Raw genomic sequence first — 18,158 nt, forward strand, 5'->3', positions numbered from 1 at the left:
ATGAAGGGTCATTCAATGATTTAAATGGCAGGTAAAATGAAAACAAATAAAAGGAAATACCCTTGGCATGCATAACAAGCCTCCAGTATACACAAGGTTGCAGAACAGAGGTCGTATCGTTAAATCCAGTAACATGATTTTAAAATAATCTGGATCATTAGTGAAGCAAATATCTGATTATTTATGTTCAACATAAATACAATTCTCCATAATGGGAAAATTATATTTTGGAATATAAAAAGTCACTCCAAGGAAACTTTCGATTTGTTACAAATTATACTATAGCTTAGTATGTTTTTGTGATGTTTATATTCCTTTGGAAAATCAAATGGTGATTACTGGGCTTCCAAAAAAATGTGTTGATTTAACATTATATAGTATTTTAATGTTAAATTTCTAAAAATTACCATTTTACTTTTAATGCCGAAATCTATTTAAACTTCACTTTCCCCATAGCACTTTGGCTCCACGTAAAATACACATTTAATCTGGTTATGTGGAAAACTAAAGATTTCTTTTTTAATTTAATAATTCTGCCTTAGCTAAACTCCATGGCCACAGCCAAAAGACCTCATTGCATTTTGCTCTGTAAACACAATTTGTAAAAAGCAAAAGAGGTCTTATGACTCTTTATAGAAAAGACGCATGAAGAGATATGAAGTAAACTATCTGACCGGCAGACAACGTTAGTTTGAGCAGGTTGCAAACTAGCCTGGAAAGCGACTGAAGTAATTTCATTTCACTCTAGCACATTCTGACAAATCAAAATAGGAGATTAAAATACAGGTAATATCTTTATTGCACATGGTGATCTAGAGTCCACTTAAATATTAGGGGAAAAACAATTCACAAGCATTTCAAGATCAAACTCTCCTTGAAGATTTTTATTATATCTTTAGTGCATACCTTTTGGTTCCTGCCAACAACTGCACGTTGGCCAAGTCTCACAATCCAATGTTTACTATTAGGCATATGTTACGGTGCTTCCTTCAAACTAATTGTTTAAATTTTTAAATGTCATTTCAGATAAATTGATCAATTTTAAATTATCTTTTTTCATCATTCGCATGTCTATATTCTTAGCAAATTACCAAAGCTATTTGATTTCCCAAATTCACTAAAACATTTCATCTTACCTCTCTCTCTCTCTCTCTCTTACACACACACACACACACACACACACACACCATGTGGATCAAATGGAAGTCCACTTTAGTAAAGACGTAGTACATTTGCTCTAAAAAACAAAGAAACAACAACAACAACAAAAACAGTGCCAGTACTCTGTATAGAAATGATACATAACTGAAAGGGTGGGGGGAGAGGGAGAGAGGGAAAATTACAACATTTAAGGTTCAAAATATATTTTTCCAAAGTTTTTGAACATTTCCTTTCTTTATCCATCCCTCTTCTCAAAATAGGATCAATAACCCAAGCCTCTATCTTGAGCACTCTTCAATGATCAATCTTTCTCTATGCTCTCACACAGTTGTACGCACAGTTCTCTTCCTTCCCTCTGGGGTCTTTCCAAGCTCTCAAACCATCAGGGTGCTGGCCATCTTTGTGTCACCGGTAACTAACACAATGTCTGGCTCTAACAGTACTCCAACATTTAAAGAGAGAATTAGAATCGGATGGTTCTATACTAGAATCCTGGACTACCACCTGGGAACCTCGCTGTGCCTTAAATTCTTTTATCTATATGTAAAATGGGATAGCAATCACTACTCTGTTAAAGAAGATATTCAGCACATTGCCTATAACACAAGAAAGACTCAAACAAGGTAACCTCTTTATTTTTTGCTTGCTTATATAGTTCAACCATCCACATTGATGCTAAATTTCATCTCTTTTATCCACAGCCTTTCACATTCCCTCAACTTAGTGCTATAATTATTTCTTGGCAATTTGACACATTCGTGAGGTCCATCTATGCCAGGGGTCCTCAAACTACGGCCCACGGGCATAGGAATTTGTTCATAGTTTTTTTTTAAACTATAGTCCGGCCCTCCAACGGTCTGAGGGACAGTGAACTGGCCCCCTGTTTAAAAAGTTTGAGGACCCCTGATCTATGCAAAAGCATAAGGTCACTGAAGAATTTAGCAAACAATGGGGCGGGACTAGCTTTGATTTTTTTCAAGGGTGATCATGTGTTGGCAAACTAAAAGCCGAGTGGAGCCTCAAGGGAGAAATCAGTAGATATAATCTACTCCATTTTTTAAAAAAGCCCTTGACAAGGTACTACCACAAAAGTTATTAAAAAGAACTGAATCACCATAGGATCCGGTGAACTTTTTACTGGAGAAACAAAGAAGACAGTGAAAAAAAAAGGCATTACTCTGGCAGAAAACTATAAATAGGGAAGGTGCTGGAAATGGTCTTATTTAACATCTTTATAAATGATGTAGAAAAGGAAATGTAGATAAAATTTTCCAGGTCTGCAAAAGATACTAAGTTTTTCCAGTATGTGAAATGCCAAGTTAGTGGGATAACCTACAAGATTTCCAAAATTTTATGAGTTACTAGGGGGAAACATCAAATATGATTCAACGCAGAATACTATAGGGTTATGCATGTAGGAGAGAAAATATACAGACTGTACTGCTCAAAATAATGAGCCTTAGTGATAACAGAAAGAAGCTTAAAAGTCATGGAATGAATGCATTCCCATAGCCAAGAAAGCTAACAACGGCACCAACATCAACCAAGAACAAAACACATAATTTTTTTTTAATATATTTTATTGATTTTTTACAGAGAGGAAGGGAGAGGGACAGAGAGTTAGAAACATCAATGAGCGAGAAACATCAATCAGCTGCCTCCTGCACACCCCCTACTGGAGATGTGCCCGCAACCAAGGCACATGCCTTTGATGGGAATCGAACCTCGGACCCTTCAGTCCACAGGCCGACGCTCTATCCAGTGAGTCAAACCGGTTAGGGCAAAACACATGATTTTTATCCTATTTAAAACCATGGGGCATCTCTACTTGAAATACTACATGCAGTTCTAGTCTAATACAGCCTAGCACTCTAAAAATATCTGCTGCTGAATAAAAAAATAACTCTACTCCAAAAAAGAGGGAAAAGGGGAGAGGGTATTTAGAAACTGAGGAAAATCCAACCAAATAAAAATAAAATGACCAAGTGGTCCACAGAACAGGCCTATGATGTAAAATAAGAAAAATCAGCATTCTTTGAGTCTAGAAAGGTGAAGGCCACAAGGAAATATTATAGATGTCAAGACTCACAGACTCTATGTAACGATGGAAAGTATAGACAAGACAAATATTAAGCTATGGCTGCTATATTTCAACTATAATACTCAACTTGGTTAAGGAATGAAATGTAAAGCCAAGAAGTTAAACAAACTAAGAAATTCTCATCAGTTCCAAAAGAGAGCAGTGGTTTATATTGAGGAAAACTAAGATATTTGGAGGATATAATATTAAATTTTGAAAGTGAAATCATGAAACACCAGACCTAGACTTCCCTAATATATCTCCTGTTGGCATCGCCTAAAGACAGGATAATAGACTGAATCAATTTGGCACTTCATAAGTGTTCTTAACTTATTTTATTTTTCTCATATTCAGGCTATTTGTGCTCTGCATTTATTTTTTGATAGTGTATTTTCTGTGATTTTAAACATCTTTCCCCTTAGAGCAAGACATGACTATCTCTTTGACATATATGGCATCAAGTTCTTTCATACTGCATAAATATTTAATAATCCCACTTGTAAGAAAGACATTATTCACAAACTAAAGATGTAAAATATTATTGTTAAACTGCATTATACCTTCCAGGTTTAGGAGAGATGAGCCAAAAATGGAATTTACAGTCTCATGGTTAGTCAGGCTGCATGTAACTTATAAAAAAAAGTGTTCAAGATTGCCTAAGAGTTTTCAAACCACAATTATAAATACATGGAATTTCAAATAAAATAGGAGCCTGAGAGTACTTGGTGAAAACCCTATATAATAAAATTTTAGATTTTTGTACATCAGATTATATAAAGGAATGAAAATTGTCTAGACCCAAGTAATAGCTATAATATATTTTATATAATATATATCTGCACCATTTTAGTTTAGTTTTGTTTTTTTACCTGTAAGCATCTGTTTAAATGTTTAAAACACAGACATTTTGCCCGCCAGTGTGGGTCAGTGGTTGAGTGTAGACCTATGAACCAGGAGGTCATGGTTCAATTCCCGGTCAGGGCACATGCTCGGATTGTGGGCTCAGTCCCCGGGAGGGGCGGTGGGGGGGGCGTGCAGGAGGCAGCCGGTCAATGATTCTCTCTCATCAATGATGTTTCTAACTCTCCCTTTCCCTTCCTCTCTGAAATCAATAAAAATATATTTTTAAATGGACATTTCATAAAAATATTTTGAATGAAAATATGTAATTAAATAAGTGATTCATAACAAAACATAAATGCACCTTACTGTTATTATCTGTCTATAGTATTATTAAAGTATTTTAAGATCATATTTACAGAACACTAATCATCATTATGCTAACTTAGTCAAAAACTCCAATCCATCACAGGATGGTAAGCTAGTAAGGACTAAGGAAATATTCTGGAGCAGCGGTTCTCAACCTGTGGGTCCCGACCCCTTCGGCGGTTGAACAACCCTTTCACAGGGGTCGCCTAAGACCATCCTGCATATCAGATATTTACATTACGATTCATAACAGTAGCAACATTACAGTTATGAAGTAGCAACTAAAGTAATTTCATGGTTGGGTCACAACATGAGGAACTGTATTTAAAGGGCCAGAAGGTTGAGAACCGCTGCTCTGGAGGCTCAGGATCATAAAAACCAGTATGTGTTTAACCACCCTCTGGTTCAGAAAAAGTAGAGGAAATAGGGTTTTCAAATCAGGTGCAAAAGTGAGAGAAAAAGAGAAGGAAGAAGAAAAGAGGAGGGAAGTAAAGAGAATTCAATGAACACTCCTGTATTCACAGGACTGAGGAGAAAAACAACACAGTTCTAACATCCAGATTGTGGCAGGTACTGCAAAGGTTTGTGTGTTTTTTTTAAGCTAAATATGTTGTAAAGTTCTTTAAACTGCTAAATATGAAGTAGTCGAGAAATAAAGGCATTAAGTTATAGTCCAAGTATATAAAATATATTTTCATGCTGTTGATCACAAAGGATAAATGTTACAGCTAAAAAAAAAAAAACTAGAAAATTGAGTTTTTTAGTAAGCAATTTTCCATTGCTTCATGACTTTGTAAATCACAGATCACAGGGCAAGAGAGAATGCAAAAAATGTAGTGCACAAAATCTTTGATGTGCCTGAGATACAGATTGCTCCCAGGCAATAGATTTAAAAGAAGTTTTAGATTATCTGCCTTTTTTTTTTCTTTTCTTTCTTTTTTTTTTTTTACAAGCAGCAGCACCTGCTGTGATTGGTAAAAGCATCAAAATTTAAATTCTACAAAACATTTTTTGGAAGAAGTTAATTTACATGTGACTTTTAGCTCAGCCTTAACATATTCTACAGAATGATAAAATAGATAATTTTAGGTTATAGAATTAAGAATTCTTTACCATCTAAACATAAGGAGGAAGCATACATTATCCATAAACATGCATAATTATGGGGTAGGAAATGCCTAATTTGCCTACAAAAATTGCAAGGGTTTGATGACTAAAGCAAGGAGTGAATCAGGCCCATTGAGAATTACTAAGAAAAACATAATCAAACATAAATGCCACAGAATACAAAGATCATTTTCCAAATTGATTCCAGAAACAGCTCCTAGGTAAATTTCCATGAAAAGCTAATTTAATTCAATTAAACAACATAGCATGGTTTTTCTCTTCAGAAAGACGTTAAATATTTTAATTTGCTAACTGATGTAAAAGATAAGCGTTGTAAAGAGTGATTAATTTAATCTCCAGTGAGCTGAAGATTCAAAATTGTTGAAGAAGAACATATGAATGAAAAAGGGCTTACTGAGCTGATATATTTTAATCATTATGGCATCCATCTATGTACTTCATGAAGCACACAGAGTAAAAACTGAAAACAATTAGTATTTTTAAAGTTCTTAGTTATGTGCTGCCATATAAATATAATATTATTTCCTATTCGAAATTATAGGACAAGATAAAATAGTCAGAGACAATGTTTGTCCTCCATGTTGGTATATTATTAGAACCCTACCTCCAACATGCAATGGAGGGAACAGATTTATCATTTAAAACGTAAATAGTAGTTATATTTATTTTGGGCGTCCCTGGATAACTTTTCCTAGTTAATCTCAACATGATATAAGTTCACTTACAGTCACTCAGGGTGAGTCAGTAATGCCTCCAAACCAGCCTGGTCGTGGATTCCGATGCGTCCGTCTGGCTGCTGGCTAGAACACTGGAATGACTCATAAAAATGAAGCAACCTGAGGTCACCTACTCCAGGTCTTTTAAACTGAATTGCCAACTGCTTACCAGGTGGTTCCAATTTCCGAGAATACTTAAAATAAGAGAGAAACTCATGCTAGATGCACCATTTTATTTTCATATTGTCTCAGGCCGCAGAATTTGGTACGTAAGGAAGGAAGCTCTTTTGAAATGTAGATTACCAATCATCTGAAAGCCAGAAATCACCGCACGTCTCGGATGGAGAACATTATATAAATAAAGTCAAAGCAGGACAAAAGGCAGGATACAAAACCATATTATATTATGCTCCCAATTTTGTAAAGAAAAAAAAAAGACCCAAACTGTTCATAATAGTGGCTATCTTTGTGTGGTAGAGTGAGTGATTTTTATTTTATTTGTTACAGTTCCCTATAATTCCCACGTTCACATCAATGAGTATGGACATTATTAGAAAAACTAATAATAAGAAGCTTTTTAGAAAACATTATACACTGCAAACCTGGGGCTCAGCGATCCCCAGGGGATACTCGTATCTATACTGGCAAGAACGCCTTTCTCCGGGCAATAAAGAAAAACATTCATTTTACCTCTAAAAAGAAAAGGAGAAGGAAAAAAACAGCAAGACCTGGGTTCCTACTCTCTGATAGATGCGATGGATAGAGTAACAAGTGCTGGCAAAAGAATGGTGAAATGTTTAGCCGATTATTTGTATCCATCTTTCCCCAAAGTGTGTTCTGAGGAACATTATTAGTCCAGTGACATATGCAGGGAAAACTACATGCCCCATGGTCAAATACCCCTCTTCAGGACCAGCACAGTGCACATCAGCATAATAAAGGCACAAGAAGGCTTGCAGTTTTAAAAGATCAGCAATTCCCAGATTTCTTTTAGCATTTATTTACTTATCAAATGCTTCCGTGGTGTTTACATGTGCCTAGCTTGGCTCTAAGTGCTTTACAAATATTTGCCAGTCTAATCCTCATACAAACCTATAAAGTAATCACTAGTATTGCCATCCCTGTTTTACAAATGATGAAGTTGAGACAGAAGGTTCAGTAACTCGGCCAAGGCTGCACAGCTAACAGGTGATAAAGCCAAAATTCAAAGATAGGCCAACTCCAGTCCCCACAATTACCCAGTAGGCTCTGCTGCCGCCCATAGGATCCTTTTTGTGCTGGCTACACACCTGACATTCCACAAAATCACTGTTCCATGGCACACCCCAAGAAAGCAAATGCAATCAAATCAAACATAATGTTATATGAAAATTGCTTATCTGAATTAGTCAAATAGCTCATACTACTTCAAACTCTAGTTTCACATTTAATATCTAATGAGACAAAAAGAACTAGCAATGGTAGAAGACCTAAAAATCCCTACAACATGATTAACAAGAGAAGTTTGGTTACATTGTTTTTCCCTCTCTGTTGTTATTTAATTAACTAGAGGCCCAGTGCACAAAAATTTGTACACTCGGGGGGGGGGGGGGGGGGGGGGCACGTCCCCCAGCCCGGCCTGTGCCCTCTCGCAGTCTGGGACCCCGCGGGAGATAATGACCTGCTGGCTTAGGCCTGCTCCTGGGTGGCAGAGGGCAGGCCCAATCCCTAGGTGCAGCCCCTGGTCAGGCTCAGAGCAGGGCCGATTGGGGAGTTGGGGCGCCGCCCCGTCATGCACAGAGCAGGGTGGATCGGGAGGTTGCAATGTCACCCTCAGTCACGCTCAGTGTAGGGCCGATTGGAGGGTTGGGGCACTGCCCCCTGTCACACTCAAGGCAGGGTCGATGGGGAGGTTGTGGCGCCACCCCCTGTCACGCACAGAGCAGGGCCCATCAGGGGTGTTGGGGCTCCGTACCCTGTCACGCACAGAGCAGGGCCGATCAGGGGGTTGAAGAGCTCCCCGCTGTCACTCACAGAGTAGGGCCGATAGGGGAGTTGGGGCACCGCCCCCTGTCACACACAGAGCAGGGCGGATCAGGGGGTTGGGGCGCTGCACCCTGTCACACTCAGGGTAGGGCCAATGGGGAGGTCATGGCTCTACCCTGTCACACACAGAGCAAGGCCTGTGGAGGGGGGTTGGGGCGCCACCCTCTATCACCCACAGAGCAGGGCCGATCAGGGGGTTGGGACGCCGCCACTGTCACACTCGGGGCAGGGCCGATGGAGAGGTTATGGCTCTACCCTGTCACACACAGAGCAGGGCCCGTGGGGGGGGGGGGGGGGTTGGGGCGCCACACCCTGTCGCACACAGAACAGGGCCATCAGGGGGTTGGTGCGCTGCACCCTGTCAAACACAGAGCCGCAGGGCAATCAGGGGATTGGGGAGCTCCCCCCTATCAGGCACAGAGCAGGGCAGATAGGGAGGTTGTGGCCCCGCCCCCTGTCACACACAGAGCCGCAGGGCGATCAGGGGGTTTGGGCGCTGTCCCCTGTCACGCTGATCCCGGTGCCGGGAGCCTCGTTGCTCCGCTGATCCCGGTGCTGGGAGGCATATTACCCTTTTACCATATAGGATAGAGGCCTGGTGCATGGGTGGGGGCTGGCTGGTTTGCCCTGGATCAGGGTGGGGGTCCCCACTGGAGTGCCTGGACAGTCTGGGTGAGGGGCTGAGGGCTATTTTCCGGAAGCGAGTGACTGAAGCTCCCAACCGCTCCTTGTTTTCTTTTTTTTTTTTTTATTCTGGGCCAGCTTTAGCTCTGAGGCCTCGCTGCTGAAAACATCGATACAATGTTGCTAAAGCCCAGCTGACTGAAAGCGGGTTTCTGGAGTTTTGTTTAGCTTCTTATTTGCAACATAGTACATAGTTTCTTAGAGTTGCAGCTGAGAGGCCGGCAAGTGAGGCGGGGAACGTTGGAGTCTGCAGTCACTGAAGCAAGCAAACCTCCCTGCTCGCTTCAGTGCCTGGCTGCCGGCTGCCATCTTGGCTGACAGTTAATTTGCATATACTCACTGACTAGCCAATGAAAAGGGTAGCGGTCGTATGCTAATTACCATGTTTCTCTTTTATTAGTGTAGATTTGATCAGACATTATAAACCAAAAGAATTATAAAGTAAAAATTTGTATGAGTTAGGACATTTCTATACTCTAATTCCAATGTCTCATAATTTCTAAAGCTTATTTAATGGTGGGATTACTAGTCATGTTTATTTTCTTCTTCATGCTTATGTAACTTTTAAAAAATTCTAATATCCCAGCCAGAGTGGCTCAGTTAGTTGTGTGTCGTCATCCTGTGCATCGAAAGGTTGAAGGTTCAATTCCTGATCAGAACACATACCTGGGTTCAGGGCATGTACCGAAGGCAACCTATGGATGTTCCTCTCCCACATAGATGTTTCTCTCTCTCTCCCTCTCCACCCCCCCCATCTCCCCCCTTCCTTTCTCTAAACTTGTCCTTAGATGAGGATTATAAATAAATAAACAAACAAACAATTTGAATAAATACAACCAGCAGGGAGATGAGGAAGCTTGTGATTTTACATTAAATTATTATTCACTAAATATTATGTTTCAAAATGAATATATTGATATAGAATGGTATTATGTATAGTTCATTGAAAATGCAAGTAACAAAATAATATATGTGACATTTTTTGTTTAAAAACACATAAAAATGCACAAGAAAATTCTTAAAGGGTCTATTATATATATATATGCATATATTAAAATATTAACTTTAGGTACTAGGTTAAGGCAATTTATTTTCTGTAGGTTTACCTGCAATTTCTAACTCTCCTCTCAAGACATTTATTGTTTGTATTATTTGGAAAAGCCTGCATAACAGATGCAGGCCAGCAAAAGCCCCTCAGAAAAGCCCCGGCCTTTCAGTTGCTTGTGATCTCAAGCAAATGCTAGCCCTCTCTGCTCCTCTCTCTCACAGCCCTCATCACAAACTGGATTTGTAAATATTAAGTTTATTTTTATTTCCTATCTCCTCCCTAATCCTCATCCCAATTAAGGGCAAACATCTGCCTTTTTGTATCCAGAGCACCTTGCACAGCGCCTGCCCTAAAAAGTGACTCCATAAATATGGCACTGCAGTAGCAAATGAATAAAAGAGTGAATGAGACAACAAATTACATGTGCGGAAGGCATACAGGCTATCAAGTAAGAAGGTTAAAGCAATAAACTGGTCAACAGAAAAGTGTTTATATAATGACAGCCTAGGTTTTCCAAGCTACTGTCGCACTGATGGAAGCATATAATTCGGACTGGAAAGCAGATGTCCAACAGAGGTAAGGAGGTCAACTGCTCTTACCAATCAATCCAGGAAGGTTCCAAAAAAAGAGGAGGCTTTCAAAAGCTGAATCAACAGAAAATGGGCACTTAATTCTTACAACTTCTAATACTTCTAATAAGTAGAAGGGGATTTATTTACAAACAACTTAGTAAGTATAGGCAGGGATGTGAAAGAACCTAAATGGTAGTAGAGTAAATCAGGATAGTAAAAGCAGAGGAGCTATTCAAGAGATTACTGGAATCTGGAAGGACAGAATAATACAGAGAAGACTCCTTTGAGAGAGCATTGGACACAGGCAGCCAACGCTGATCTGCAGGGAAGGAGCTAAAAGAAAAAGTACTGCCTCTCCACTCCAATCTCCTGCTGGGGGTTCCCAATGCCCTAAGCCAGTGGTCGGCAAACTCATTAGTCAACAGAGCCAAGTATCAACAGTACAACGACTGAAATTTCTTTTGAGAGCCAAATTTTTTAAACTTAAACCATATAGGTAGGTACATTGTTATTAACTTAATTAGGGTGCTCCTAAGGCAGTGATGGCGAACCTATGACACGCATGTCAGAGGTGACACGCGAACTCATTTTTTTGGTTGATTTTTCTTTGTTAAATGGCATTTAAATATATAAAATAAATATCAAAAATATAAATCTTTGTTTTACTATGGTTGCAAACATCAAAAAATTTCTATATGTGACACAGCACCAGAGTTAAGTTAGGGTTTTTCAAAATGCTGACACACCGAGCTCAAAAGGTTCGCCATCATTGTCCTAAGGCTTAGGAAGAGCCACACTCAAGGGGCCAAAGAACCGCATGTGGCTCGCGAGCCGCAGTTTGCCGACCACGGCCCTAAGCCATCTGGAATCAGAGCGGTTCACCCAGGTAGCCTAGTGGGCAAAGAACGTAAGGGAGAATAAAATGCACACTTCATAGCATGGGCCTACCTATCTCACTGACCTCATTCCTATCATCTCCCCTAATTGCCTGAGGATCTGGAGGCCAACAGAAGGTATCTGACATAGAGGCCAATGTAATAATGTGTGAGGTTTTAGCAAACTGAGTTACACAGTAAGAAAAGACACTCAGATATAGAAGGGACTCTTGACTAACGGAAAGGGCGCTAAAGAAGCAATGAAAGATAATAGCTAGATATATAAAAATGTGTCCAAGCTGTATGCAACCCCATTTGAGTAGAGTGCTACATTCTGTAATAGGAGGAGTAAGAGGGTATTTCCCCACTATGTGTACTATTACAGCTAAATGGTTAGTGGACAACAGCTGAAGACGTAGTTTGTTCCAGAAAAAGAACAGATTAGATAATTTAGTACCTTTTATAGACAGTTGTAAAGTGTATTAGTTAGATAACACTCACTGATTTCTATCAAGAGATTAATTTAGACGAAGGCACCATCATTACAGACTTCCTTGGAATTGTTTCAGATTCATAAATCAACAAATTAACGAGTGACAGATGTGTCTGTACTTGTTTAAGTTTATATCTATCTAACTGCTATAAAAATGACTAAAATGTTTATCTCAAGACAGCCAGACAAGAGATGTTATAGAAATTATTGGATTGTATCTTTTTTCCTTGAGCCACTAAATAAACACAGCTTTCAGAAAACTTATCTCTAAACTTGCTATTTAATATCTTCTAAAGTTGAAGGCCCAAGGAGCCATATACTTGTTGATACATAGGCAAAACAAAGTCAGCTGAATCAAAACTGGCTGGTGTAGCTCAGCTGGTTAGGTGTTATCCCATGCACCAAAAGGCTGAAATTCCAATTCCCGGTCAGGGCACATGCCCAGGTTGCAGGCCCAAACCCTGGTAGGGGGTGTGCAGGAGACAGCCGATCAATGTTTCGCTCTCAAACCGATACTTCTCTTTCTCTCTCCCTCTCCCTTCCTCTCTCTCTAAAAATCAATAAAAAAAGCTTTTTAAAAAGTTATGGGTCTCTAACAGACTCCATCCAACAACATTCCATAAATATTTACTGAATGCCTACTGTATACTAGTTCATTGCAAAGAGTTGGGTATATACAATGAAGGGTGAGTTCCAGATCTAACAAAGCAGACTTTACAGTGAAATTTTTCAAGAAACATGCGAAGTTTTCAAAGCTGAGGGGTAGAGAAAAATGACACTGGAACCTGATTAGAGAATTCTGATTTGCTTCCTTTCCTTTGTAACCAGAACACAAACTTTATGTGACATCTGGGAACTGTAAGGTGCTGGGGTCTGCATTTAAAAGTAAAAGCAACTGTTGAACCAGTGGGTTGCTGTAATGTAGATCAAGTAAAAAAAGAAAAAAAAAGAAAGAAAGGGAGGGGAAGCCTGATTCAATTCAATGACTCATTCTGTGATAAGAACAATGTCGGATCAATCTTGCTCGGTTCCACCGGTGGCCAAACCACCAAACACTCAGCTAAGGACTTCTCATAGCCTCCCACGTCATCGCCAGACATTCTTGCTCACACTACAGACAGACATGCTAAGTCAGATTTGTTCACTTCTCTGTTTAAAATTCTCCAGGGATTCAATAAAATTTACTTTGAATGAAATGCACACTTCATAGCATGGGCCTGGCTATCTCCCTGACCTCATTCCTACCATTTCCCCTAATTGCCTAAGTCCAATGTGCACCCAGCCCCTTTAGAGACAGCCTTAATGTTGCCTCTGCCAGGAAGTCCTCCCATATCTTCCCTGGGCTGGCTCTTTCTTGCTGTTCAGAACATCCTTAGAGAAGCCTTCCTTGACCACCACCCTGTACAAAGTAGCCCCCGTCCCTTGCTGTCATATCACCCTATCTTGTTTTCCTAATGACAATTTCACTACTGGAAATGATCTTTCTAGTGTGCTTGTTTATAGTTCGTTGTGTTTCACTCTCTAGCATGCAAGTTCAATGACAGCAAGGACCTTGGGTCTCATATGGCTGCGTGTCCTCAGAGCATATAATAATGCCGGGCAAACGTAGGCACTCAAACATCTAAGTAAAAATGGATGTAATTAAGATAATTGACATATAAGCAGAGGCTCTAAAAATCATGAAAAGAGATTGTTGTCTGATGTAAATTATGCATTATCTATCCTTTTCTATCTTAATACTATACATGAGCTTAAAAAATATTCAGAAGTATCATAAAATGTCCCTCTTGTCCACCCCTAAATCTTCATTTCTTTCTCTTCCCAGATACCTAAAAAGTTATTGTTTTCCTCAATTTTAATCATTAACTTCCTGTGAATGACTGTTGAATCTATATTTCTAGCCAGGCCCATGTGCACCCCCCCTTCTTCCCCCCCCCCCCCCCCCCCCCCCGCCCCATTCTGGCCACTGCATCAAATCTGCCACATGGAAACCTGGAATGAATATCTCTCATGCAAACTCAGTTTCTCCTTCTGTCCTTAAGACCTTTATCACCCATCCTCCGAATGCCCACATTTAAAAGCTGGAAATTATCTTGATTATGAAATTCAAGTACTGGAAGGAAGATTGGAAAACATCAAGTGAAGTGGTCTTCAAGCCTTTTTTAAACTGTGTTAGCCTTTTTTCAAACAAAAGCTCACAAGGAAGTCTGATATGTAAAACAGATGAATTTGCAGTTGTTCCGGGAGTTAAACTGGTGGTCTCTGAAGAATAACTTCAAAAAGAACCCCTAATCTGGTCCAAACTTCCTTTTCTCCCCACCCCCCTTCCACACACAGGCAGAAACTTATAGAAGAGAACATGTAAGTCGCAAGGAACCTAAATCTTCTTTGCAGGTAGAAATAATTAGTCTGCCCAAGATGACACAGCACTCAAAACATGAAAGCACGGAGAAGTCAGTGTTCTAAAAAGGCAAATATTACCGCCATACATATGTGTAACAAATGATTATCAGTGACTGCAGTTGATACATTTCATGCATGACCTTGTTCTGGGTGGCATGAGAAGAAATCTTCAGTGCTCATATAATAACTGTTAGCTTCGAGCAACAGACTTATCAATTTCTAGTGAAGGAAGGCAAGCATGAGTCCAGTGAAAGGAACTGTGGCCCCTGGAAAAAGAGCACAAGGTCTCAGTTCTATAGCCCAGGTGGCTTTGCTGCCTACTTCCGAGCGTAGTGTCCAAGCTCCTGGAGCCTCACCTACTTCATCTTCATTATTAACGTGTGTGGTAAGATGCTTTCTAAGACTCTTTTCATCCCTCATTCTATGATCTGTGATTACTCCATGCTCAAGTATTTCCCTGAAGCAACCACAAAGAATTAGTACCGCAAGGTAGAGACAAATTGGAGCACAGGTCATCCTTCAAGGATTTTTTGAGTCTTTCTCATATGCCAGGTACTTTGCTGGGTCGCTGAAATTCAGAGAAAAAAAGTAAAGGAATACTACCCCCAGCTCACGGAGAAAACAGCCCAGCAACAAAGAGCCAAGCAAGTAATTATACCGCAGAGAGGTGAATGCTGAAAGAGACGATTTCAGAAGCTTAAGAGGCAGCCATGAGGGTTTTTATGAAAATTAGGTTGGAGTAGGAGACAACTGACTTTATAGGTGAATGATAAGTAGGAGTTGAGCGCAGAGGAAGTGTGGAGGTGGCTACATGCACCAAAAGATATCACATTTTAAATTGCCTTATAAACGAATAAAAATCAGCATTTACTATAATAAAAATAATTTATCAGGCCATCTTGCACACAGTTTTCAAAGTTTATGAGGGAAATATTAAGTCAATTTCCTTTTAATAAATACTATTTAATGACTGGAACATTCTGAGGGGGACGTATATGAACACGCCGTCAGTAGAGGCAGCACGTCACTCAGGGACAATACCCTAACAGGGAGCTTCCGACAGCCCTGCCTGGGCCACAGGCTGGGCAGCACCTGGCAGACAAGGTGGCAAAGCCCCCATAAATAGTGATGATTCACTAACATGACATAAATCAAGATTTTAACTCACCAAACACTAACATTTTGATTTAGAATCACAAAGCAGTGCCATTAAAATTCATCAGCAGACCCTAGCACAGGAGTAATGAGATCATATCAACTTATATCTTGTGACCAAAAGGAAAAGGTGGTTTTCTAAATGGTAATTCAGATTGGACAAATAACACACTGTATCGAGTTTTGTAGCCCTGGGCCATATTTGGCTAAAAACAAAGGTACACTATACATGACTAAAGAAAACAGTGAAAATCAGAGCAATTAATTTCCCAGCTATGTTTCCCATAAAAACAAAAACCATCACTACTATGCCTTGCTTACAGCACACAACCCTCTTCTGCATCGCACAATGACCTAAGTGTGTAATAACGTGCATATTTCACTAAGATGTAATATCCTTCAAAACATCCTTATAGAGAAAATTTTCCAAAGAAATTATTGATCTCGGGAAAGTCTCGTGTTTCAAAATTACTGACAAATCCTTTCCTATTTTCTTTGCAGGTAGAAATAATTCTTCTTGATCACTAGAGTGTGAAGAGGTATAAGAGTACAAAGACGAGTATTTTCTTAAAGACAAATGTCCCGGTTGACATAGAACATTTCTCATAAGGTTCCCAAAACAATAATTAGGAGAGTTGTCACTAGGACCCTAAAAATATATGTAAAAAAACACACCAACAAAACAAACAAACAAACAAAACAGGTTGGCATCAGTTTAGTGAAGCAAGAAATGTTCGTAGGTGCTTTTTCAAAGTATTTGCCTGTGCTTCCCAGCTGTGTCCTCCCATTAGTGGTGGAGCCTCTGTGTTTCTTGGGGGAGGTCAGGAACCTTTCCCAGGTGGTGGTGCTTCGCTGCAGGTCTGTGGGGTACAGCCCCCTGACATGTTGGAGGCCATTAAGCAGCCCTCCTCTCCTGATTTCGTTCCCTGGGCACCTCTGTGGCTGCTCAGTCACTGACCTCACCCTGGTGGGAAGGTGACGAGAGCGATTCCTAACAGTAACAGGGAAGCCACCGCGCTCCCCGTCTACCGAAAACTACTTCCAGGGGCCCCGATGCAGCTGAGCGGGGCTCAGAGGGAGTAAGACACCCACCGGGCAACTTGCAGGGGGGTCTTCTCTTCACGTCCGAAATCTTAACGCCGCAAGGGACAGACCGACCGAAGCAGGGACAGGTAGACTGATGCGCGCAGAGCGCCAGGGCCAGGAGGAAGGAGAGACCAGGAGCCCAAAGTCAGGCTCTAGATGAGAGTGCGAAAGAGTGGGAGCCAGAGAGAGGAGACAGAGAGACAAGCTGACCAGGGAGAGCGAGCCCGAGGGGGTGGGAAGAGGGAACGGGAGAGAGAATTAGAGGAAGCAGACAGACAGAAATACTGGGAGCATGACAGACAGAGCCGCAGACCGAGGACAGGGACAGGTAGTGGCAGGGGAGTCCCAGCAAGTGCGGACGTGGGACCCGCCCGCTGCGCACCGTCCGCAGCTGCGGGGCTGGGTCCCCGCGTCGGAGGCAGGTGGCTGGCGAGCTGGGGCCGCGGGCTCCGTGCCTCCCGGGCCGGCGGCGGGCTCCCCGCCAGGTCCCCGTTCCCGGCTGCGCTCCGCTCGCTCCCCTCCGACCCCAGCCCTGGCCCAGCCGGTCCCGACCCCCAGCGCCGGAGCACGTGTCCGCCCGCTGCCGCCCGGCCCCGGTCAACGCGGGCGCGGGCTCTCGGGGTCCGGCGGAGCCCCCCGCGCACAAAGCCCCGGCGGCCACCCCCGGACCTCCCGTCGCCTCCGCCCCGCGGCTGAGCCGCCGGCTGTAGTCCTCACCCCCCTGCACACTCCCTCCCGCCGGGAGCGCCACCCCGAGCCCGGCGCCCGCAGCTCCCGCCCGGCGCCGCCGCCTCCCGCACTCGGGGCGCCGCGCGGTCCGCCCGAGTCTTACCGCCTTGGCCGGCGCGGCGCTCCGCACTGTCGTCCCTGCCCCGGCGCCGCGGGGGCCGCGTCCCGCACCGCCCGGCGCCCGCACAGGCCTCGCGCCCGCTCCGCGCCCCGCGCTGCCCGCACCGCGACCGTCCGCTCCGGCTGCAGTGGCCGCCCCGCCGCGCGCCCCGGACTTTTCTTCCCTCTGCAACTCGCGGCCGCTGGAATTTTTTTTTTTTTTTTTTTTTTTTTTACTTGCCCTCTCCAGCTCCCACTAGTGATTGGAGACTGCGAGCCAAGCACTTAACGGAGGGATTACACTGCTCGGCGCACTTGGAGCTGCCCCAGGGCACGCGGCCGGTCCGAGGAAGGGCCCTTGGCCTTGGGGTGCTGCGGGGCGTCACGCAGGCCCCGGCCCTGGGTCAGGGGTGAAGTGTCGAAGCTCCCTGTGGTTCACGGAGTATCACTTGCATTTCCATCAGAGATGCTCGCTTTCTCGTGTGTAAGAAGGGGTTTTTATTTTATTTATTTATTTTCAAATCTATGTTTGAAGCACAAAGATTGTTGAGAGCTGGAAGGGCGCCCCCAAAGCTGACCTAGTGCAGTAGATTTAAACTTTTCAGGGCCATGGACCCTGGAGAAGTTGCTAAGACGTTGACACACTTCGTAAAAACAATACATATGCACATCGAATTACGCCTGCGGTTCTGGAC

At 42.2% G+C, this 18,158-nt stretch overlaps 1 protein-coding gene across 3 annotated transcripts in view; it reads right to left on the bottom strand.

Annotated features, from left to right (window-relative positions):
* The window catches only part of BMPR1B (bone morphogenetic protein receptor type 1B), a 373,138-nt gene extending 355,457 nt beyond the window's left edge, over positions 1-17,681 (bottom strand). For all 3 annotated transcript variants that reach the window (XM_070392526.1, XM_070392498.1, XM_070392490.1), the window contains exon 1: positions 17,468-17,681. The gene's annotated coding sequence lies outside the window, so the exon portion shown is untranslated. The remainder of the gene's footprint in view (positions 1-17,467) is intronic.
* Positions 17,682-18,158: the final 477 nt, after the last annotated feature.

Source organism: Myotis yumanensis, unplaced genomic scaffold (assembly GCF_028538775.1).
Source record: "Myotis yumanensis isolate MYYU_CA2020_CCGP unplaced genomic scaffold, mMyoYum1.0.hap1 SCAF_1, whole genome shotgun sequence".
NCBI classification, from domain to species: Eukaryota; Metazoa; Chordata; class Mammalia; order Chiroptera; family Vespertilionidae; genus Myotis; species Myotis yumanensis.